Source organism: Oncorhynchus masou, chromosome 24 (genome assembly GCF_036934945.1).
Source record: "Oncorhynchus masou masou isolate Uvic2021 chromosome 24, UVic_Omas_1.1, whole genome shotgun sequence".
NCBI classification, from domain to species: Eukaryota; Metazoa; Chordata; class Actinopteri; order Salmoniformes; family Salmonidae; genus Oncorhynchus; species Oncorhynchus masou.
In genome coordinates this window covers 2448710-2472673 of record NC_088235.1, presented here as the reverse complement: position 1 = coordinate 2472673, position 23964 = coordinate 2448710, and the positions used below count along the sequence as shown (strand labels likewise).

The 23964-nt window shown below is 50.3% G+C and overlaps 1 pseudogene; it reads left to right on the top strand.

Annotated features, from left to right (window-relative positions):
• Positions 1 to 23964, top strand: part of LOC135513361 (formin-2-like) — a 158158-nt pseudogene that overhangs the window by 118530 nt on the left and 15664 nt on the right.

Sequence of the window (23964 nt, the reverse complement as noted above, 5' to 3'; positions counted from 1 at the left end):
ACTTGCTTCCATTCAGCCTAAAGCATTTGTGAGGTCAGGCACTGATGTTGGGCGATTAGGCCTGGCTCGCAGTCGGCGTTCCAATTCATCCCAGAGGTGTTGGATGTCATTGTATGCTGCAGCGTTACATTTCCCTTCACTGGAACTAACAGCCGGACCATTATTCTCTCCTCCCCCCCCACCTCTCCTCGTCCCCCCCCCACCTCTCCTCGTCCCCCCCACCTCTCCTCGTCCCCCACCTCTCCTCGTCCCCCCCCCACCTCTCCTCGCCCCCCCCACCTCTCCTCGTCCCCCCACCTATCCTCGCCCCCCCACCTCTCCTCGTCCCCCCCACCTCTCCTCGTCCCCCCACCTCTCCTCGTCCCCCCCCACCTCTCCTCGTCCCCCCCCACCTCTCCTCGTCCCCCCCCCACCTCTCCTCGTCCCCCCCCCACCTCTCCTCGTCCCCCCCCACCTCTCCTCGTCCCCCCCCCCACCTCGTCCCACCTCTCCTCGTCCCACCTCTCCTCGTCCCACCTCTCCTCGTCCCCCCACCTCTCCTCGTCCCACCTCTCCTCGTCCCCCCCACCTCTCCTAGCCCTCACCTCTCCTAGGCCCTCCCTCCCCTACCTCCCTGGTGTTCCAGAACACTGCTTCTAATGCCAGCCAGGCCAGGGGGAGAGTTGCACCAGGCTTGTTTGTGTAGTGTACAGCTCTCTGAAAAGCCCAATCCTACACCATGCCTGTATGTTTCTCCGTAGGCCCTCTGCTTGTTTGTGTAGTGTTCAGCTCTCTGAAAAGCCCACTCCTACACCACGCCTGTATGTTTCTCCATAGGCCCTCTGCTTGTTTGACCGTTACCTTGTCCTCATGATTGCTCATCATACAGGGGTGGCTTGAATTATTATGCTAATTATCCAGGAGGCTTCAGACATAAGGACGCCACCTCCATGTGTAAATATTGATGTAAATGTAGTGTACAGTGCTGGCAGAGAACAGGGCTTTGAACACAGTGTGTAAACTACAAGTTATTTCCTGAAGGTCAAGCATTTAGAAGGCTGGAAGTTGTTAACACATTGGAAATGATAAACAGATCTTTCTCTCTTTTTCAAAGTCACTCTGTGACCCTCTCTCTCTCTCTGTGTAACTCGCTCCCTCTCTCTCGCTCTCTTTCTCTCGCTCTTTCTCTCTCGCTCTCTCTTTCTCTCTCGCTCTCTCTTTCTCTCTCGCTCTCTCTCTTTCTCTCTCTCTCTCTCGCTCTCTCTTTCTCTCTCGCTCTCTCTCGCTCTCTTTCTCTCTCTCTCGCTCCCTTTCTCTCTTTCTCTCAAAACAATTTTTTAAAGAAAAGACTTCTCACCCTGTTCCCGCTATAATTTTTAAAATTCCTGGACTGTTCTCGTCCCCACGTCTGTCTTATCAACCAACCAGATGAAACATGACCCCCTTCGCTGAGGTCACTGCTGTCACAGCCCCTCGCACAGGCCAGGGAGAGGTCAGTGCAGCAGGCTATTTCAGGACAGAACCAGATCAGGGTCATTTGGCGTAATTCGCTTGGGCCAATTTCTCTCTGATTCTTAGTTGTTTTTTTTTAATGTGGTTCCAAGCAGCTCATTAAATGATGAGATGAGGAAGCAGGAGAGAGTTGTGTAAACACATCCTAGTTTCTACCCTGATCTCTGACAGCTTGCCTGCATCCCAAATGCCACTCTATTCCCTATTTAAACCTAGTGCACTATATAGGGCTGTAGTATGAAGTAGTGCACTATATAGGGCTGTAGTATGAAGTAGTGCACTATATAGGGAATAGGGCTCTAGTATGAAGTAGTGCACTATATAGGGAATAGGGCTCTAGTATGAAGTAGTGCACTATATAGGGCTGTAGTATAAAGTAGTGCACTATATAGGGAATAGGGCTGTAGTATAAAGTAGTGCACTATATAGGGAATAGGGCTGTAGTATAAAGTAGGGAATAGGGTTCCATTTGGGACAGTGGGAGAGCAGCCATGCTTGATGCCAGAATGGGCACCATGCTTGATGCCAGAATGGGCGCCATGCTTGATGCCAGAATGGGCGCCATGCTTGATGCCAGAATGGGCGCCATGCTTGATGCCAGAATGGGCGCCATGCTTGATGCCAGAATGGGCGCCATGCTTGATGCCAGAATGGGCGCCATGCTTGATGCCAGAATGGGCGCCATGCTTGATGCCAGAATGGGCACCATGCTCGAGGCCAGAATGGGCACCATGCTCGAGGCCAGAATGGGCACCATGCTCGAGGCCAGAATGGGCACCATGCTCGAGGCCAGAATGGGCACCATGCTCGAGGCCAGAATGGGCACCATGCTCGAGGCCAGAATGGGCACCATGCTCGAGGCCAGAATGGGCACCATGCTCGAGGCCAGAATGGGCACCATGCTCGAGGCCAGAATGGGCACCATGCTCGAGGCCAGAATGGGCACCATGCTCGAGGCCAGAATGGGCACCATGCTCGAGGCCAGAATGGGCACCATGCTCGAGGCCAGAATGGGCACCATGCTCGAGGCCAGAATGGGCACCATGCTTAGCTCGATTCAGTTTGCTCTTGTTAGAGACTATCAGGCTGTCGATAGACGTTTTCAGTGGCTTGTCCTCATTGCCTTCAGTCACCTAATGAGTTTCAGTAGCTGGCTGAACCTTTTTTAAAGAGTTCTACATTCTACTGTCACGTTCTGCTGGCGAGGAGCAGTTGATCGCAGGTAGCTATCGCTCTGTCAGGACTGAGACCATGTTTCTCTCTCTGTCCTCGGGCCTCAACCGGAGAGACCATGTGCACTTTAATTACAGGGGGGCCACATGTCCCGAGGGACGGAGGAGGGCGACGCGCCCCGACCCAACTTGTCCATTTGAGTGACGTGTATTGTTTAAATAGCTATACTATTATCACTGACCTCGATTTAGACTTCATCTCTGACTCAGCTGTTCCACTGGTCATACCGGACCATAATCCACCAAAACGCTGTAGACGTGGGATGATGTCGGGTGAAATTGTGAGGCGAAGAGAAAACCGAGTGGCGCTCCCCTCCATTCGATTGGCCAATGTCCAGTCACTCAGGAATGAGATGGATGAGCGTCGTCCGAGAATCTTCTATCAGAGGGACTTGAACAATATAATGTCTTAGTGAAACGTGGCTGGATGAGGAAGCTATGCTAGTGTAACCGATGTGAAATGGCTAGCTAGTTAGCGGTGGTGCGCGCTTATCGCTTTTCAATCGGTGACGTCACTCTCTGTGAGACCTTGAAGTAGTGGTTCCCCTTGCTCTGCAAGGGCCGCGGTTTTTGTGGAGCGATGGGTAACGATCCTTTGAGGGTGGCTATTGTCTGTGTGTAGAGGGTCCCTGGTTCGAGCCCAGGTAGGGGCGAGGAGAGGGCTGGAAGCTGTACTGTTACTCTATAATATCATGGATTCTCCATGAGTGGCAGGATTGGACGACGGCTTCTGGAAAAACAGTTTTTTTCCCCCATAAATAACTGGTTTGCTGCTTCAAGTTTGAAGGAATTCTTGTGCTTTTGATCACCTGGTTTTAAATGCTGGGTGATTTCAAACCGTCCCACCTCACGTCTACCAACACATCTCCTGTGCCCCTATGGGGTGTTAAAACTCCAGACCACCTGTATCCTACCAACACATCTCCTGTTAAAACCCCAGACCCCTTGTTTCCTACCAACACACCTCCTGTTAAAACCCCAGACCACCTGTATCCTACCAACACATCTCCTGTTAAAACCCCAGACCCCCTGTATCCTACCAACACATCTCCTGTTAAAACCCCAGACCACCTGTATCCTACCAACACACCTCCTGTTAAAACCCCAGACCACCTGTATCCTACCAACACATCTGTTAACCCCAGACCACCTGTATCCTACCAACACATCTCCTGTTAAAACCCCAGACCCCCTGTATCCTACCAACACATCTCCTGTTAAAACCCCAGACCACCTGTATCCTACCCACAGAAATGCTCTCAAAGCACTCCCTCGTCCTCCCTTCGGGCTAACATTACCGTGACTCCATTCTCCTGCTTTCTGTTTACAAACAAAAGCTTAAACAGGAAGTACCAGTGACGCCAATACAGAAATGGTCCGACAAAGCCGACCCGCTTACAATGAACGTGACACATACAAGAAGTCTCCGACCTCTGAGTCTTCAAACCTGCAGGAAGGCAGTGTATGTGTGTGTGTATATATATATATATGAGGAAAGAGGCATCCTATTACAGACTATGAAGCTTGTCGTACATGTGACTGGGTCTGTCAGACGGTAACGGATTCCAAAGGGAAACCATGAAGCCGTGAACTTCCCATGGGCACAAAACTCCCAAACGAGCGACATGTCTTTTTATGCTCTCTGAGGAATATAACACTGTGCCTTGCGTGACAAAGCCCCTGCTTTCCCTGACGACTGTGTGATCTCGCTCTCCGTGGCCGTTGTGAGCAAAACATTTCAACAGGTTATCAATCAAAGTTATTGAAATCCCTTCTTACATCAGCTGATATCTCAAAGTGCTGTACAGAAACCCAGCCTAAAACCCCAAACAGGAAGCAGTGCAGGTGTAGAATCACAGTGTCTAGGAAAAACTCCCAAGAAAGGCCAGAACCTAGGAAGAAACCTAGAGAGGAACCAAGCTAGGAAAAACTCCCTAGAAAGGCCAGAACCTAGGAAGAAACGTAGAGAGGAACCAAGCTAGGAAAAACTCCCTAGAAAGGCCAGAACCTAGGAAGAAACCTAGAGAGGAACCAAGCTAGGAAAAACTCCCTAGAATGGCCGCCGTGCCAGATGGAATATCAGGGCGGGTTCTCAAAGCATCTGCCGACCTTCTGGCAGGTGTCTACAGACATTTTCACTCTCTCGTTGTCCAAGTCTGTAATCCCAACATGTGTCAACCTGACCGCCATTGTCCCTGTTCCCAAGAGCTCCAAGGTAACCTACCTACATTACTATCGCCCTGAAGCACTCCAGTATAAGAAGGAATTGGTTTGAAAGGCTGGTCATGAAGCACCATCATCCCAGACACCCTGTTCCTATTCCGCCTTAACAGATCCACAGATAAAACCATCTCAATTGCACTTCACACTGCCCTCTCCCACCTGGACAAGAAGGGAAATAACTATGTGAGAGGACTGTTCATTGACTACAGCTCAGCGTTCACACTGCCCTCTCCCACCTGGACAAGAAGGGAAATAACTATGTGAGATTACTGTCCATTGACTACAGCTCAGCGTTCACACTGCCCTCTCCCACCTGGACAAGAAGGGAAATAACTATGTGAGATTACTGTTCATTGACTACAGCTCAGCGTTCACACTGCCCTCTCCCACCTGGACAAGAAGGGAAATAACTATGTGAGATTACTGTCCATTGACTACAGCTCAGCGTTCACACTGCCCTCTCCCACCTGGACAAGAAGGGAAATAACTATGTGAGATTACTGTTCATTGACTACAGCTCAGCGTTCACACTGCCCTCTCCCACCTGGACAAGAAGGGAAATAACTATGTGAGATTACTGTTCATTGACTACAGCTCAGCGTTCACACTGCCCTCTCCCACCTGGACAAGAAGGGAAATAACTATGTGAGAGGACTGTTCATTGACTACAGCTCAGCGTTCACACTGCCCTCTCCCACCTGGACAAGAAGGGAAATAACTATGTGAGATTACTGTTCATTGACTACAGCTCAGCGTTCAACACCATAGTACCCTCCAAGCTCATCACTAAGCTAAGGTCCCTGGGACTAAACACCTCCCTCCGCGAATGACTTCCTGACAGGCCGCCCCCAGGTGATGAGGCTAGGCATCAACACCTCCGACGCGCTGGCCCGCAACACGGGGGCCCCTCGGGTGTGTGCTTTGTTCCCTCGTGTACTTCCTGTTCACCCACAACTGCGTGGCCATACATGACTCCAACACCATGACGTTTTACTGACAAAACAACGGTGGTAGGCCTGTTCACCGGTGGCGCTGAGTCAGCCTACAGGGAGGAGGTCAGAAACTTAGCAGTGTGGTGCCGGGACAACAACCTCTCCCTCAACGTCAGTAAGGCCAAGGAGCTCTTTGAGGACAACAGGAGAAAGAGGGGAGGGCACGCCCACATCGACGATGTTGTGTAGCGGGTCGAGAGCTTCAAGTTCCTTGTTGTCCACATCACCAATGATTTACCATGGTCCACACACACCACACTTTTCATCCTCAGTAAGCCCCCTCTGTTCTGTAGCTATATGGTGCTCTTTACAGTAAGCCCCCTCTGTTCTGTAACTATATGGTGCTCTTTACAGTAAGCCCCCTCTGTTCTGTAACTATATGGTCCTCTCTTTACAGTAAGCCCCCTCTGTTCTGTAGCTATATGGTGCTCTTTACAGTAAGCCCCCTCTGTTCTGTAACTATATGGTCCTCTCTTTACAGTAAGCCCCCTCTGTTCTGTAGCTATATGGTGCTCTTTACAGTAAGCCCCCTCTGTTCTGTAGCTATATGGTGCTCTTTACAGTAAGCCCCCTCTGTTCTGTAGCTATATGGTCCTCTCTCTTTACAGTAAGCCCTCTCTGTTCTGTAACTATATGGTCCTCTCTCTTTACAGTAAGCCCCCTCTGTTCTGTAGCTATATGGTCCTCTCTCTTTACAGTAAGTCCCCTCTGTTCTGTAACTATATGGTCCTCTCTCTTTACAGTAAGCCCTCTGTTCTGTAACTATATTGTTCTTTCTGTTCTGTAACTATATGGTCCTCTCTCTTTACGGTAAGCCCTCTCTGTTCTGTAACTATATGGTCCTCTCTCTTTACGGTAAGCCCTCTCTGTTCTGTAACTATATGGTCCTCTCTCTTTACAGTAAGCCCCCTCTGTTCTGTAACTATATGGTCCTCTCTCTTTACAGTAAGCCCTCTGTTCTATAACTATATGGTGCTCTCTGTTCTGTAGCTAGATGGTCCCCTCTCAGCTGCCTGGCTCAGCTCGTCAGCGGGCGTCTCAATCTTTCTGCACTTTCCCTCTCTCTCTCCCACGTGTCGCTGGTCGTGCGACCTTGCGGTGCTGCTCGCATTCAGACAGAACCATGTTCTGTTGGGGTTAAACTGCGGGGTTGTGCTACAGCGGAGGAGGATATTTACAGTACCAGAATAACCGGGTCTCTCCATCCGTCCCTCTTTGTTATATTGGTGGTCTATTAGAGGTGACTGTAGGCTGGGTCTGTATTACAGACAGATGGTGTCTAGCCTACTGAGATGTCTGTTATATTGGTGGTCTATTAGAGGTGACTGTAGGCTGGGTCTGTATTACAGACAGATGGTGTCTAGCCTACTGAGATGTGCTCAACCAGTGTGCTCCAGGAAGAACAACATGGCCCTCCCTGACACAGGCTAAAGGTCAGGTCGAGGGCGGTAATTGTCCAGCTGGGATTTAGATTGGACACTGACACTCTGACTCTAATTCATTATGGCCACTGATTGGTGCTTGACTCTCAGAGCTTCACAGAAGTTCTAGAATATATTCCAGAATTCCACAGCAGGCATCAGCGGGAGGGGAGCAGGGGTTACCAGGGGCGACAGGGGTTACCAGGGATGACAGGTGATGTGGTCAGAATGCAGTTGAATGATTTGCCTTCGCAGCCACATACAGTACCTTGACAGAACTTCAGAAAATCTAATTGTATTTGTCACCTGTGTTGAAAACAACAGGTACATATACCTTAGAGTGAAGTACCTTAGAGTGAAGTACCTTAGAGTGAAGTACCTTAGAGTGAAGTACCTTAGAGTGAAGTACCTTAGAGTGAAGTACCTTAGAGTGAAGTACCTTAGAGTGAAGTACCTTAGAGTGAAGTACCTTAGAGTGAAGTACCTTAGAGTGAAGTACCTTAGAGTGAAGTACCTTAGAGTGAAGTACCTTAGAGTGAAGTACCTTAGAGTGAAGTACCTTAGAGTGAAGTACCTTAGAGTGAAGTACCTTAGAGTGAAGTACCTTAGAGTGAAGTACCTTAGAGTGAAGTACCTTAGAGTGAAGTACCTTAGAGTGAAGTACCTTAGAGTGAAGTACCTTAGAGTGAAGTACCTTAGAGTGAAGTACCTTAGAGTGAAGTACCTTAGAGTGAAGTACCTTAGAGAGTGAAGTACCTTAGAGTGAAGTACCTTAGAGTGAAGTACCTTAGAGTGAAGTACCTTAGAGTGAAGTACCTTAGAGTGAAGTACCTTAGAGTGAAGTACCTTAGAGTGAAGTACCTTAGAGTGAAGTACCTTAGAGTGAAGTACCTTAGAGTGAAGTACCTTAGAGTGAAGTACCTTAGAGTGAAGTACCTTAGAGTGAAGTACCTTAGAGTGAAGTACCTTAGAGTGAAGTACCTTAGAGTGAAGTACCTTAGAGTGAAGTACCTTAGAGTGAAGTACCTTAGAGTGAAGTACCTTAGAGTGAAGTACCTTAGAGTGAAGTACCTTAGAGTGAAGTACCTTAGAGTGAAGTACCTTAGAGTGAAGTACCTTAGAGTGAAGTACCTTAGAGTGAAGTACCTTAGAGTGAAGTACCTTAGAGTGAAGTACCTTAGAGTGAAGTACCTTAGAGTGAAGTACCTTAGAGTGAAGTACCTTAGAGTGAAGTACCTTAGAGTGAAGTACCTTAGAGTACCTTAGAGTGAAGTACCTTAGAGTGAAGTACCTTAGAGTGAAGTACCTTAGAGTGAAGTACCTTAGAGTGAAGTACCTTAGAGTGAAGTACCTTAGAGTGAAGTACCTTAGAGTGAAGTACCTTAGAGTGAAGTACCTTAGAGTGAAGTACCTTAGAGTGAAGTACCTTAGAGTGAAGTACCTTAGAGTGAAGTACCTTAGAGTGAAGTACCTTAGAGTGAAGTACCTTAGAGTGAAGTACCTTAGAGTGAAGTACCTTAGAGTGAAGTACCTTAGAGTGAAGTACCTTAGAGTGAAGTACCTTAGAGTGAAGTACCTTAGAGTGAAGTACCTTAGAGTGAAGTACCTTAGAGTGAAGTACCTTAGAGTGAAGTACCTTAGAGTGAAGTACCTTAGAGTGAAGTACCTTAGAGTGAAGTACCTTAGAGTGAAGTACCTTAGAGTGAAGTACCTTAGAGAGTGAAGTACCTTAGAGTGAAGTACCTTAGAGTGAAGTACCTTAGAGTGAAGTACCTTAGAGTGAAGTACCTTAGAGTGAAGTACCTTAGAGTGAAGTACCTTAGAGTGAAGTACCTTAGAGTGAAGTACCTTAGAGTGAAGTACCTTAGAGTGAAGTACCTTAGAGTGAAGTACCTTAGAGTGAAGTACCTTAGAGTGAAGTACCTTAGTGAAAAGCTTGCTTACGAGCCCTTAACCAACAATGCAGTTTTAAGAAGAAATAAATCTGTGCTATATACAGGGTGTACCGGTACAGAGTCAATGTGGAGGCTATATACAGGGGGTACCGGTACAGAGTCAATGTGGAGGCTATATACAGGGGGTACCAGTACTGAGTCAATGTGGAGGTTATATACAGGGTTTTACGGTACAGAGTCAATGTGGAGGCTATATACAGGGTTTTACGGTACAGAGTCAATGTGGAGGCTTTATACAGGGGGTACCGGTACAGAGTCAATGTGGAGGCTATATACAGGGGGTACCGGTACAGAGTCAATGTGGAGGCTATATACAGGGTTTTACGGTACAGAGTCAATGTGGAGGCTTTATACAGGGGGTACCGGTACAGAGTCAATGTGGAGGCTATATACAGGAGGTACCAGTACAGAGTCAATGTGGAGGCTATATACAGGGTGTACCGGTACAGAGTCAATGTGGAGGCTATATACAGGGTTTTACGGTACAGAGTCAATGTGGAGGCTATATACAGGGGGTACCGGTACAGAGTCAATGTGGAGGCTATATACAGGGGGTACCGGTACAGAGTCAATGTGGAGGCTATATACAGGGGGTACCGGTACAGAGTCAATGTGGAGGCTATATACAGGGGGTAATTCATTTGATTAGCTGTACAGGAGTCTTATGGCTTGGGGGTAGAAGCTGTTAAGAAGCCTCTTGGACCTAGATTTGTTGCTCCGGTACCACTTGCCATGCGGTAGCAGAGAGAACAGTCTGGAGTCTTTGACAATTTGTAGGGCTCTGACACCAGAGGGAGGTGTTTAGTCCCATGGTCCTTAGCTTTGAGGGCACTTTGGTGTTGAACGCTGAGCTATAGTCAATGAATAACATTCTCACATAGGTGTTCCTTTTGTCCAGGTGGGAAAGGGTAGCGTGGAGGGCAATAGATTGTATCATCTGTGGATCTGTTAGGGCAGTATGCAAATTGGAGTGGGTCTAGGGTTTCTGGGATGATGGTGTTGATGTGATCCATGACCAGCCTTTCAAAGCATTTCATGGCAACAGATGTGAGTGCTATGGGTCGGTAGTCATTTAGGCAGGTTACCTTATTGTTCTTGGGCACAGGAACTATGGTGGTCTGCTTGAAACATGTTGGTATTACAGACTCAGACAGAGAGAGGTTGAAAATGTCAGTGAAGTCATTGCTAAGAAGCTAGTGTCAAGGCTGGATTTAGACGTACAAGTTTAGGGTTGAGGGTCGAGGGTTAGGGTCGAGGGTTAGGGTCGAGGGTTAGGGTCGAGGGTTAGGGTCGAGGGTTAGGGTCGAGGGTGAGGGTTAGGGTCGAGGGTGAGGGTGGAGGTTAGTTGGTCAGCGCACGCTCGCATTACCCGTCCTGGTAATGTCTAGCCCTGCGGCCTTGTGAGTGTTGGCTTGTTTAAAGGTCTTCCTCTCATCGGCTGCGGAGACCGTGATCACAGTCTTCTGGAACAGCTAGTGCTCTCATGCATGTGTCAGTGTTACTTGCCTCGAAGTGAGCATAGAAGTTATGTAGCTCCTCTGGTAGGCTCGTGTCACAGGGCAGCTCTCGGCTGAGTCATATTTATCAACGAGTAATAGTTGATCAGGATAGGTTAGTTTTCTGTAAGTACAGGGCCCATTTCAGGGATGTTAGAGAAGCGGGCTGGGTTCATGTGAAACTATCGCTAGGTCATAGTAACATGGTTTAGCTACACTGAAGATGACCACTGGTCGGGCACTAATCTGTTATGGTCGACATTGTATGTAGCCTAGTGGTTGGAGCGTTGGGCATGTAACCGAATGGTTGCTGATTTGAAGGTACAAATCTGTCGTTCTGCTCCTGAACAAGGCAGTTAACCCACTGTTCCCCTGAACAAGGCAGTTAACCCACTGTTCCCCTGAACAAGGCAGTTAACCCACTGTTCCCCGGTAGGCCGTCATTGTAAATAAGAATTTGTTCTTAACTGACTTGCCTAGTTAAAGGTTGAATATTTACATATCTTAAATGGTGATTTTTCTCTTGAAATCAGCCACTGTATTGGCGTTCTGTGGGCGTTTTGTAAACAGTTTAGTGTCGTCCTCTCATTCCAGCGTGCAACACAGAGGTGGAGAAGGTGTGTAAAGTGTCCACTGAAGATCACCTGCAGCCCTTCAAGGACAAGATGGAGGAGTTCCTCAGCCAAGGTAGGAGAAAACACACTACTATGGACACACGGACACACACACACACACACTACTATGGACACACACAGACACACACACACACACACACACGGACGGGGACACAACTTTGTTTTCAGGAATTTTCTGGACTTTTTGAGGAATAAAATTGTATTCCCATTCAAGTCCTATTTTCCCCCGAACCCTAAACGCAACCCGAACCCTAAACGCAACCCGAACCCTAAACGCAACCCGAACCCTAAACGCAACCCGAACCCTAAACGCAACCCGAACCCTAAAGCCTAAAATATAATTTTAACATATTCAGGAAACAAAAAAAAGTCCTAGAGTTTTGTTGTCCAACCCTGTCAGAACATTCTGGTAAGGTAAGAAACATGTACACACACCTCAACCTGACGCCAAGCAGTGCTGACGACACCTCAACCTGACGCCAGGCAGTGGGGACGACACCTCAACCTGATGCCAGGCAGTGGGGACGACACCTCAACCTGATGCCAGGCAGTGGGGACGACACCTCAACCTGATGCCAGGCAGTGGGGACGACACCTCAACCTGACGCCAGGCAGTGCTGACGACACCTCAACCTGACGCCAGGCAGTGCTGACGACACCTCAACCTGACGCCAGGCAGTGCTGACGACACCTCAACCTGACGCCAGGCAGTGGGGACGACACCTCGACCTGACGCCAGGCAGTGGGGACGACACCTCGACCTGACGCCAGGCAGTGCTGACGACACCTCGACCTGACGCCAGGCAGTGCTGACGACACCTCAACCTGACGCCAGGCAGTGCTGACGACACCTCAACCTGACGCCAGGCAGTGGGGACGACACCTCAACCTGACGCCAGGCAGTGGGGACGACAACTCGACCTGACGCCAGGCAGTGGGGACGACACCTCGACCTGACGCCAGGCAGTGGGGACGACACCTCGACCTGACGCCAGGCAGTGGGGACGACACCTCGACCTGACGCCAGGCAGTGGGGACGACACCTCGACCTGACGCCAGGCAGTGCGGACGACACCTCAACAGGCAGTGGGGACGACACCTCAACCTGACGCCAGGCAGTGGGGACGACACCTCAACCTGACGCCAGGCAGTGGGGACGACACCTCAACCTGACGCCAGGCAGTGGGGACGACACCTCAACCTGACGCCAGGCAGTGGGGACGACACCTCAACCTGACGCCAGGCAGTGGGGACGACACCTCAACCTGACGCCAGGCAGTGGGGACGACACCTCAACCTGACGCCAGGCAGTGGGGACGACACCTCAACCTGACGCCAGGCAGTGGGGACGACACCTCAACCTGACGCCAGGCAGTGGGGACGACACCTCAACCTGACGCCAGGCAGTGGGGACGACACCTCGACCTGACGCCAGGCAGTGGGGACGACACCTCGACCTGACGCCAGGCAGTGGGGACGACACCTCGACCTGACGCCAGGCAGTGGGGACGACACCTCGACCTGACGCCAGGCAGTGGGGACGACACCTCGACCTGACGCCAGGCAGTGCGGACGACACCTCAACAGGCAGTGGGGACGACACCTCAACCTGACGCCAGGCAGTGGGGACGACACCTCAACCTGACGCCAGGCAGTGGGGACGACACCTCAACCTGACGCCAGGCAGTGGGGACGACACCTCAACCTGACGCCAGGCAGTGGGGACGACACCTCAACCTGACGCCAGGCAGTGGGGACGACACCTCAACCTGACGCCAGGCAGTGGGGACGACACCTCAACCTGACGCCAGGCAGTGGGGACGACACCTCAACCTGACGCCAGGCAGTGGGGACGACACCTCAACCTGACGCCAGGCAGTGGGGACGACACCTCAACCTGACGCCAGGCAGTGGGGACGACACCTCAACCTGACGCCAGGCAGTGGGGACGACACCTCAACCTGACGCCAGGCAGTGGGGACGACACCTCAACCTGACGCCAGGCAGTGGGGACGACACCTCAACCTGACGCCAGGCAGTGGGGACGACACCTCAACCTGACGCCAGGCAGTGGGGACGACACCTCAACCTGACGCCAGGCAGTGGGGACGACACCTCAACCTGACGCCAGGCAGTGGGGACGACACCTCAACCTGACGCCAGGCAGTGGGGACGACACCTCAACCTGACGCCAGGCAGTGGGACGACACCTCAACCTGACGCCAGGCAGTGGGGACGACACCTCAACCTGACGCCAGGCAGTGGGGACGACACCTCAACCTGACGCCAGGCAGTGGGGACGACACCTCAACCTGACGCCAGGCAGTGGGGACGACACCTCAACCTGACGCCAGGCAGTGGGGACGACACCTCAACCTGACGCCAGGCAGTGGGGACGACACCTCAACCTGACGCCAGGCAGTGGGGACGACACCTCAACCTGACGCCAGGCAGTGGGGACGACACCTCAACCTGACGCCAGGCAGTGGGGACGACACCTCAACCTGACGCCAGGCAGTGGGGACGACACCTCAACCTGACGCCAGGCAGTGGGGACGACACCTCAACCTGACGCCAGGCAGTGGGGACGACACCTCAACCTGACGCCAGGCAGTGGGGACGACACTCGACCTGACGCCAGGCAGTGGGGACGACACCTCGACCTGACGCCAGGCAGTGGGGACGACACCTCGACCTGACGCCAGGCAGTGGGGACGACACCTCGACCTGACGCCAGGCAGTGGGGACGACACCTCGACCTGACGCCAGGCAGTGGGGACGACACCTCGACCTGACGCCAGGCAGTGGGGACGACACCTCGACCTGACGCCAGGCAGTGGGGACGACACCTCGACCTGACGCCAGGCAGTGGGGACGACACCTCGACCTGACGCCAGGCAGTGGGGACGACACCTCGACCTGACGCCAGGCAGTGGGGACGACACCTGACCTGACGCCAGGCAGTGGGGACGACACCTCGACCTGACGCCAGGCAGTGGGGACGACACCTCGACCTGACGCCAGGCAGTGGGGACGACACCTCGACCTGACGCCAGGCAGTGGGGACGACACCTCGACCTGACGCCAGGCAGTGGGGACGACACCTCGACCTGACGCCAGGCAGTGGGGACGACACCTCGACCTGACGCCAGGCAGTGGGGACGACACCTCGACCTGACGCCAGGCAGTGGGGACGACACCTCGACCTGACGCCAGGCAGTGGGGACGACACCTCGACCTGACGCCAGGCAGTGGGGACGACACCTCGACCTGACGCCAGGCAGTGGGGACGACACCTCGACCTGACGCCAGGCAGTGGGGACGACACCTCGACCTGACGCCAGGCAGTGGGGACGACACCTCGACCTGACGCCAGGCAGTGGGGACGACACCTCGACCTGACGCCAGGCAGTGGGGACGACACCTCGACCTGACGCCAGGCAGTGGGGACGACACCTCGACCTGACGCCAGGCAGTGGGGACGACACCTCGACCTGACGCCAGGCAGTGGGGACGACACCTCGACCTGACGCCAGGCAGTGGGGACGACACCTCGACCTGACGCCAGGCAGTGGGGACGACACCTCGACCTGACGCCAGGCAGTGGGGACGACACCTCGACCTGACGCCAGGCAGTGGGGACGACACCTCGACCTGACGCCAGGCAGTGGGGACGACACCTCGACCTGACGCCAGGCAGTGGGGACGACACCTCGACCTGACGCCAGGCAGTGGGGACGACACCTCGACCTGACGCCAGGCAGTGCTGACGACACCTCGACCTGACGCCAGGCAGTGGGGACGACACCTCGACCTGACGCCAGGCAGTGGGGACGACACCTCGACCTGACGCCAGGCAGTGGCGACGACACCTCGACCTGACGCCAGGCAGTGGGGACGACACCTCGACCTGACGCCAGGCAGTGGGGACGACACCTCGACCTGACGCCAGGCAGTGGGGACGACACCTCGACCTGACGCCAGGCAGTGGGGACGACACCTCGACCTGACGCCAGGCAGTGGTTAAGTTCATTAGCTATTTTAGATTGATTCTGTCTTTAGGACTAAAATACCTTTAAAGTGAACATTCTCTGCTCTCTGAAAGGCGTGCAGACTGGCAGCTCCTCTCCGTGCGATACTCCGTATGGGTCCTAAAGCCCGCCGTGCTTTACTCTAAACAGCCATTCCATCTGAATCAGGAATGAGACTTTATCGTTGCCTGTTTTATATTTTTGGTCTTGAGCTAGGACATGAGGACTGCCATACCCAACTGACGCCCCTACTACGCTCAACTGAAAGACTTTCTTTCTGCCAATAATAGGATTGCATTAAATATTCTTCAGAGGCATGCGTCCTTGTGACTGGACAAACCCGACGACCAGGAGCTTCATTCCAACTTGAATTGGCTCACGTGGAATTCTTGTCACGTCTCCATTTTAATTTCCATTGTTTTCATGGCGTCTCGTTATCATTTATCATCGGGAAAAATTGTTTGACAAATATTTTGTTATTGTTGACAAAATGAACACTGACTTTTCAATGATGCCAATTTATTTGTCCACTGAGGGAGAGAGTTTCATTGTGTAATGATTTTACTGAGTTACAGTTCATATAATCAGTAAATGGAATTCACAGGACTGGGCAGGGGTGCAGCCACGGGGTGGTCTGGGAGGGCACAGGCCCACCCACAGGGGTGCTAGGCCCAGCCAATCAGAAATGAGTTTTCCCCACAAAAGGGTTTATTACAGACATAAATAGTCCTCAGCACCAGCCCCCCCCCAATCCCCCCTCAGACGATCCCGCTGATGAGGAAGTCGGATGTGGAGGTACCGGGGCTGGCGAGCTACAAGTGGTCTGCTGCTGTGAGGTCACTTGGACAAACTGCAGATTATGGTGGAGAGACATTGGACTTCTATTGTTGTTTTTTTGGTTCAGTGGAGAGATTGATCTGAACTGGTTGTTTAATCTCACCCAGTGGACTTCACATTATTGACTTCTTGATGATCTTCCCCTGAAATGTACTAATTCCAAATTCCTCACATTCATTACCCCCCCCCCCCCCTGTTTTCTTAAGAAAATTATATGGACCCCAGTTGAAAGCAAATCACTGAGCAGCAATTTCATTGAGCAGTAATTTCACCTATTGAGAGGCATTATAAATCAAAGTGACTCTGGTATCCTGCTTGATTGTTGTGGCAGACTATTCCGGGCTCAGAGCTGTCGTGGTCTGGGTTATCTGGATGTGATTAGCCCGGACCAGTAAGAACCCAGCGCCACTTTTTAAAGGGAAAGCTCCGCCCCCAAAACAATATTTTGGTATTTGATTCATTCATCCATTGTTGACATCGTCCCAAATTGTTTTGCTTGTCAGCACCCAAGTTTTCAAAATATTTAACTTTCAAAATACAGAAATCCGTATGATGCATTTTGTTGCATAATTTGATGCTGCGTTTTGAATCATATGAATCCAAATGCAAGGATGGTTTCTGTATTTTGGAAGTTGCATACCTTCACATGAGTGTCGACAAGCCAAACATTTTGGGACGATGTCAACAAAGGACGAGTGAAACAAATTCCCAAAGAGTTTTTGGATGGCGTTTTCCTTTATCATGGTGGATGATGCCTCGTGACCATTGACGTTCCGTCCACCATGAGAGATTTTGGTAACCTTCCATGGCCATTCATCTTTGCCTGTGACCCGTGAGGACCTCAGGGTCTGGGGTGTCGGGCATTAACCCCTGAGCTGTCTGTCTGGAGATGTCAACGTTTCTCCCCACTCCCCCCCCTTCCACCTCTCACGCCACCTCACTGCTGCAGGCTGCTGTGTCACTCTCCATTCAGCTTCACGGTGGAATCTCTCTTTTTACCCACAACTGGGATCAATTTGTCAGAGAGCACCCCTGGCACTGACCCCTGATACCCCAGGAAGACCCCACTGCAACCCCTAATGCCCCTAATGGAGACCCTACTTCCCCCACTACCAGAGCCACCGATGCCATGGCTAACTGCACTCTAACGAACAGTCATTCAGGAACTTCCAAGCGGGTCGTAGGCAGCACCCACACACTTCACATTGAAATGGGAATCTAAATGGTGGCTTTGTCTTGGTGCAGGTCTCTCTGACTGGGAGGCCGAGGCCGTCTCTCTGACTGGGAGGCCGAGGCCGTCTCCCTGACTGGGAGGCCGAGGCCGTCTCTCTGACTGGGAGGCCGAGGCTGTCTCCCTGACTGGGAGGCCGGGGCTGTCTCCCTGACTGGGAGGCCGGGGCTGTCTCCCTGACTGGGAGGCCGGGGCCGTCTCTCTGACTGGGAGGCCGAGGCCGTCTCTCTGACTGGGAGGCCGAGGCTGTCTCTCTGACTGGGAGGCCGAGGCTGTCTCCCTGACTGGGAGGCCGGGGCCGTCTCCCTGACTGGGAGGCCGGGCCGTCTCCCTGACTGGGAGGCCGGGGCTGTCTCCCTGACTGGGAGGCCGGGGCTGTCTCCCTGACTGGGAGGCCGGGGCTGTCTCCTGACTGGGAGGCCGAGGCCGTCTCTCTGACTGGGAGGCCGAGGCCGTCTCTCTGACTGGGAGGCCGAGGCTGTCTCCTGACTGGGAGGCCGGGGCTGTCTCTCTGACTGGGAGGCCGGGGCTGTCTCCCTGACTGGGAGGCCGAGGCCGTCTCCCTGACTGGGAGGCCGAGGCTGTCTCTCTGACTGGGAGGCCGAGGCCGTCTCTCTGACTGGGAGGCCGGGGCTGTCTCTCTGACTGGGAGGCCGGGGCCGTCTCTCTGACTGGGAGGCCGGGGCCGTCTCCCTGACTGGGAGGCCGGGGCCGTCTCCCTGACTGGGAGGCCGGGGCTGTCTCCCTGACTGGGAGGCCGGGGCTGTCTCCCTGACTGGGAGGCCGGGGCTGTCTCCCTGACTGGGAGGCCGAGGCCGTCTCTCTGACTGGGAGGCCGAGGCCGTCTCTCTGACTGGGAGGCCGGGGCTGTCTCCCTGACTGGGAGGCCGGGGCTGTCTCTCTGACTGGGAGGCCGGGGCTGTCTCCCTGACTGGGAGGCCGAGGCCGTCTCCCTGACTGGGAGGCCGAGGCTGTCTCTCTGACTGGGAGGCCGAGGCCGTCTCTCTGACTGGGAGGCCGGGGCCGTCTCTCTGACTGGGAGGCCGGGGCCGTCTCCCTGACTGGGAGGCCGGGGCCGTCTCCCTGACTGGGAGGCCGGGGCCGTCTCCCTGACTGGGAGGCCGGGGCCGTCCGTCTCCCTGACTGGGAGGCCGGGGCCGTCCGTCTCCCTGACTGGGAGGCCGGGGCCGTCCGTCTCCCTGACTGGGAGGCCGGGGCCGTCCGTCTCCCTGACTGGGAGGCCGGGGCCGTCTCCCTGACTGGGAGGCCGGGGCCGTCTCCCTGACTGGGAGGCCGGGGCCGTCTCCCTGACTGGGAGGCCGGGGCCGTCTCTCTGACCTGTAGACCAATAGGATGGTTTAGTGAGGGTCCACAGATCTTATTGTTTACTGTACAGTACCAGTCAAAAGTTTGGACAGACCAAGTCATTCAAGGATTTTAGTTTATTTTTATGATTTTCTTCATTGTAGAATAATACTGAATAACTATGAAATAACACATATGGAATCATGTATTAACCAAAAAAAGTGTTAAACAAATCAAAATATATTTTAGATTATTTAAAGTAGCCACCCTTTGCCTTGACAACTTTGCACACTCTTGGCATTCTGTCAACTAGTACCCCCATTGAGAGACGAGGCTGTTCTGAGACCTGTCAACTAATAACCAACTACTGCCCTGACTGAGAGACGAGGCTGTTCTGAGACCTGTCAACTACTGAGAAACGAGCGATCCTACTTACAATAACCACTGTTGTCTTTCATGTTTTCTGTCTTGCAGCTAAATCTGACCTGGAGGTCCAGGAGACGCAGCTCAGTGACACTCACAAGTTGTAAGGAACCGTTTCAATGCAGTCGTAACATCTGTACCTACCACTTTAAAATACATTTACGAGTTCTATACCCATTGGGCAATGGTTGAATCAACGTTGTTGAATCATTGAAATGACGTGGAACCAACGTGGAATAGATGTTGAGTTGATGTCTATGCCCAGTGGGTAGAAATTACTTCTTTTTTTTATGTGTGTGTGTTTTCTTCTGAGTTGAAGCTAATAGTGTTGTCATCCAATATAGCAGCATAGTTTGACAGTTTGGAATAAAGTAGTTTTTAGCTAGTAAAGCTCTATATTTTGGGAAACCCTATTTAATGAATACCTCACATGAAACATGAAACATGGTGTAAAGTATTTATTTCCACATTCCTACAGTTGTAAAACACATTTATCTTTGTTCCATAACGGTTGCAGGTTCCTGGAGTTGACGGTGTTCTACCAGGTGAAGGCTAAGATGGGAGAGAAGGAGGTTTCCCCCAACACCTTCTTCTCAGTGTGGCACGACTTCTCCTCTGACTTTAAAGACCTGTGGAAGAAGGAGAACAAGATGATCCTACAGGAAAGGTACCAACCAGTCCTGTGTTTTTTTTTTTTTAAACAACCAGATGTTTTAAATTAGATCATGAGTTTATTATGTACAGGTTAGTTAGAATTGAAGACTGTGCTTTGTCTCACTGAAACTCATTGAGACCGGTTGGTTACTTTCCAGGAGTCAGAAATGCATCAGGATTGACTCGTTGGATACATGATGTTCTTCTCTGTTTTTAAAGAAGGAATGTTAGATAAATGTGTTTTCCCCAGGGCTTTATGGGCGTTATAGGCTTTATGGCCGTTATAGGCTTTATAGGTCATTATAGGCCTTTATTGGCCTTTATAGGGCTTTATTGGCCGTTATAGGGCTTGACAGGCCGTTATAGGGCTTGACAGGCCGTTATAGGGCTTGATAGGGCATTACAGGGCGCCTACTCTACTCTGTCATCACTGCTGACCTTTCTACCAGCTTGACTCTGCTAGGTCTTTAGTGTAGAGAGTCATTCTACCATCTCCATCTAAACCACTGTGAATTAAATATATTTTTCATAGCAAAAATATTGTATTTTCAGCTGTTTGAAGCTGGTGTTACAAAACCGAAAGTCGGGACGCAAAAAAATAAATCTTAATGGGAAGCATAGAAATAGAGCAGATCTACCCGCTTCTTAGACTTGTTTCAATGAGAACGACAGATCTATAACATACACATCTTTGTGAATATGTTTGGGTCGCCCATAAAGTAACACATTGCAGCTTTAAGTTACCACACATGCTTTTCCAGCGATCTTAGGAACAGTATTAGGAGGAATTGTTTTATATTAATCAGTGGTCTAACAGACAGACAGTATTAGGAGGAATTGTTTTATATTAGTCAGTGGTCTAACAGACAGACAGTATTAGGAGGAATTGTTTTATATTAGTCATCTAACAGAGACAGTATTAGGAGGAATTGTTTTATATTAGTCTGTGGTCTATCAGAGACAGTATTAGGAGGAATTGTTTTAATTTAGTCTGTGGTCTAACAGACAGTATTAGGAGGAATTGTTTTATATTAGTCAGTGGTCTAACAGACAGTATTAGGAGGAATTGTTTTATATTAGTCAGTGGTCTAACAGACAGTATTAGGAGGAATTGTTTTATATTAGTTAGTGGTCTAACAGACAGGAGGCATTGTTTTATATTAGTCAGTGGTCTAACAGACAGAAGGTATTGTTTTATATTAGTCAGTGGTCTAACAGACAGGAGGTATTGTTTTATTTTAGACAGTGGTCTAACAGACAGGAGGTATTGTTTTATTTTAGCCTTTGGTCTAACAGACAGTATTAGGAGGTATTGTTTTACATTAGTCAGTGGTCTAACAGACAGTAGGTATTGTTTTATATTAGTCAGTGGTCTGACAGTATTAGGAGGAATTGTTTTACATTAGTCAGTGATCTAACAGACAGGAGGTATTGTTTTATATTAGTCAGTGGTCTAACAGACATTATTAGGAGGAATTGTTTTATATTAGACAGGAGGTATCGTTTTATTTTAGTCAGTGGTCTAACAGACAGTATTAGGAGGAATTGTTTTATTTTAGTCAGTGGTCTAACAGACAGGAGGTATTGTTTTATATTAGTCAGTGGTCTAACAGACAGAAGGTATTGTTTTATATTAGTCAGTGGTCTAACAGACAGGAGGTATTGTTTTATTTTAGTCAGTGGTCTAACAGACAGGAGGTATTGTTTTATATTAGTCAGTGGTCTAACAGACATTATTAGGAGGAATTGTTTTATATTAGTCAGTGGTCTAACAGACAGGAGGTATTGTTTTATATTAGTCAGTGGTCTAACAGACATTATTAGGAGGAATTGTTTTATATTAGACAGGAGGTATCGTTTTATTTTAGTCAGTGGTCTAACAGACAGTATTAGGAGGTATTGTTTTATTTTAGTCAGTGGTCTAACAGACAGTATTAGGAGGAATTGTTTTACATTAGTCAGTGATCTAACAGACAGGAGGTATTGTTTTATATTAGTCAGTGGTCTAACAGACATTATTAGGAGGTATCGTTTTATTTTAGTCAGTGGTCTAACAGACAGTATTAGGAGGTATTGTTTTATTTTAGTCAGTGGTCTAACAGACAGTATTAGGAGGAATTGTTTTATTTTAGTCAGTGGTCTGACAGGAGGTATTGTTTTATATTAGTCAGTGGTCTAACAGACAGGAGGTATTGTTTTATTTTAGTCAGTGGTCTAACAGACAGTATTAGGAGGAATTGTTTTATTTTAGTCAGTGGTCTAACAGACAGGAGGTATTGTTTTATATTAGTCAGTGGTCTAACAGACATGAGGTATTGTTTTATATTAGTCAGTGGTCTAACAGACAGGAGGTATTGTTTTATATTAGTCAGTGGTCTAACAGACAGGAGGTATTGTTTTATTTTAGTCAGTGGTCTAACAGACAGGAGGTATTGTTTTATTTTAGTCAGTGGTCTAACAGACAGTACTAGGAGGTATTGTTTTATTTTAGTCAGTGGTCTAACAGACAGGAGGTATTGTTTTATTTTAGTCAGTGGTCTAACAGACAGTACTAGGAGGTATTGTTTTATTTTAGTCAGTGGTCTAACAGATAGTATTAGGAGGAATTGTTTTATTTTAGTCAGTGGTCTAACAGACAGTATTACTTTTGCAGTGGTCTCGGTGTGTGTCTCGTATTCTCTTCCATTAGTATTCCATCACTGTTGTTACCCCCATGGTTGAATCGTGATCTCCCATAACCTTCCCCATATGTTTAATATCAGATCATATCTGTCTCCATTAAAATCCATTCAAAAAGCAGGCAAACCTGTCACTGAACCACATCAGTGAATATGTATTCATCCGCCATATTAAAGACTACGAAGCCTTTGTCCCAAATGGCACCCTATTCCCTATATTGTGCACTACTTTTGACCAAGTGTCCTTAGGGAGTAGGGTGCCGTTTGGGACATAGACGAGACTGGTCCGGTTAGCTTCGTTGTTCGATGAGGTTTCCTGATAATACAGAGTCAGTAGAAATGAGCCCCAGACCCCGGGGAAGAGATGAGGGTTACTGTTTGTTATACATTACAAACCCCCAACCACTAAAGGACCAGGGATCACACACATCAACACACAGCTTGCTTTTCTCTGTCTGGAGCTGGTACGATGATGTCTCTCTGTCTGGAGCTGGTACGATGATGTCTCTGTCTGGAGCTGGTACGATGATGTCTAGTCTCTCTCTCTGTCTGGAGCTGGTACGATGACGTCTCTCTGTCTGGAGCTGGTACGATGATGTCTCTGTCTGGAGCTGGTACGATGATGTCTAGTCTCTCTCTCTGTCTGGAGCTGGTACGATGATGTCTAGTCTCTCTGTCTGGAGCTGGTACGATAATGTCTAGTCTCTGTCTGGAGCTGGTACGATGATGTCTAGTCTCTCTCTCTGTCTGGAGCTGGTACGATGATGTCTAGTCTCTCTCTCTGTCTGGAGCTGGTACGATGATGTCTCTGTCTGGAGCTGGTACGATAATGTCTAGTCTCTGTCTGGAGCTGGTACGATGATGTCTAGTCTCTGTCTGGAGCTGGTACGATGATGTCTTGTCTCTGTCTGGAGCTGGTACGATGATGTCTAGTCTCTCTGTCTGGAGCTGGCACTATAATGTCTAGTTTCTCTGTCTGTCTGGAGCTGGTATGATGATGTCTAGTCTCTCTGTCTGGAGCTGGTACGATGACGTCTCTGTCTGGAGCTGGTACGATGACGTCTCTGTCTGGAGCTGGTACGATGACGTCTCTGTCTGGAGCTGGTACGATGATGCCTCTGTCTGGAGCTGGTACGATAATGTCTAGTCTCTCTGTCTGGAGCTGGTACGATGATGTCTAGTCTCTCTGTCTGGAGCTGGTACGATGTCTAGTCTCTCTGTCTGGAGCTGGTACGATGATGTCTCTGTCTGGAGCTGGTACGATGATGTCTAGTCTCTCTGTCTGGAGCTGGTACGATGATGTCTCTCTGTCTGGAGCTGGTACGATGATGTCTAGTCTCTGTCTGGAGCTGGTACGATG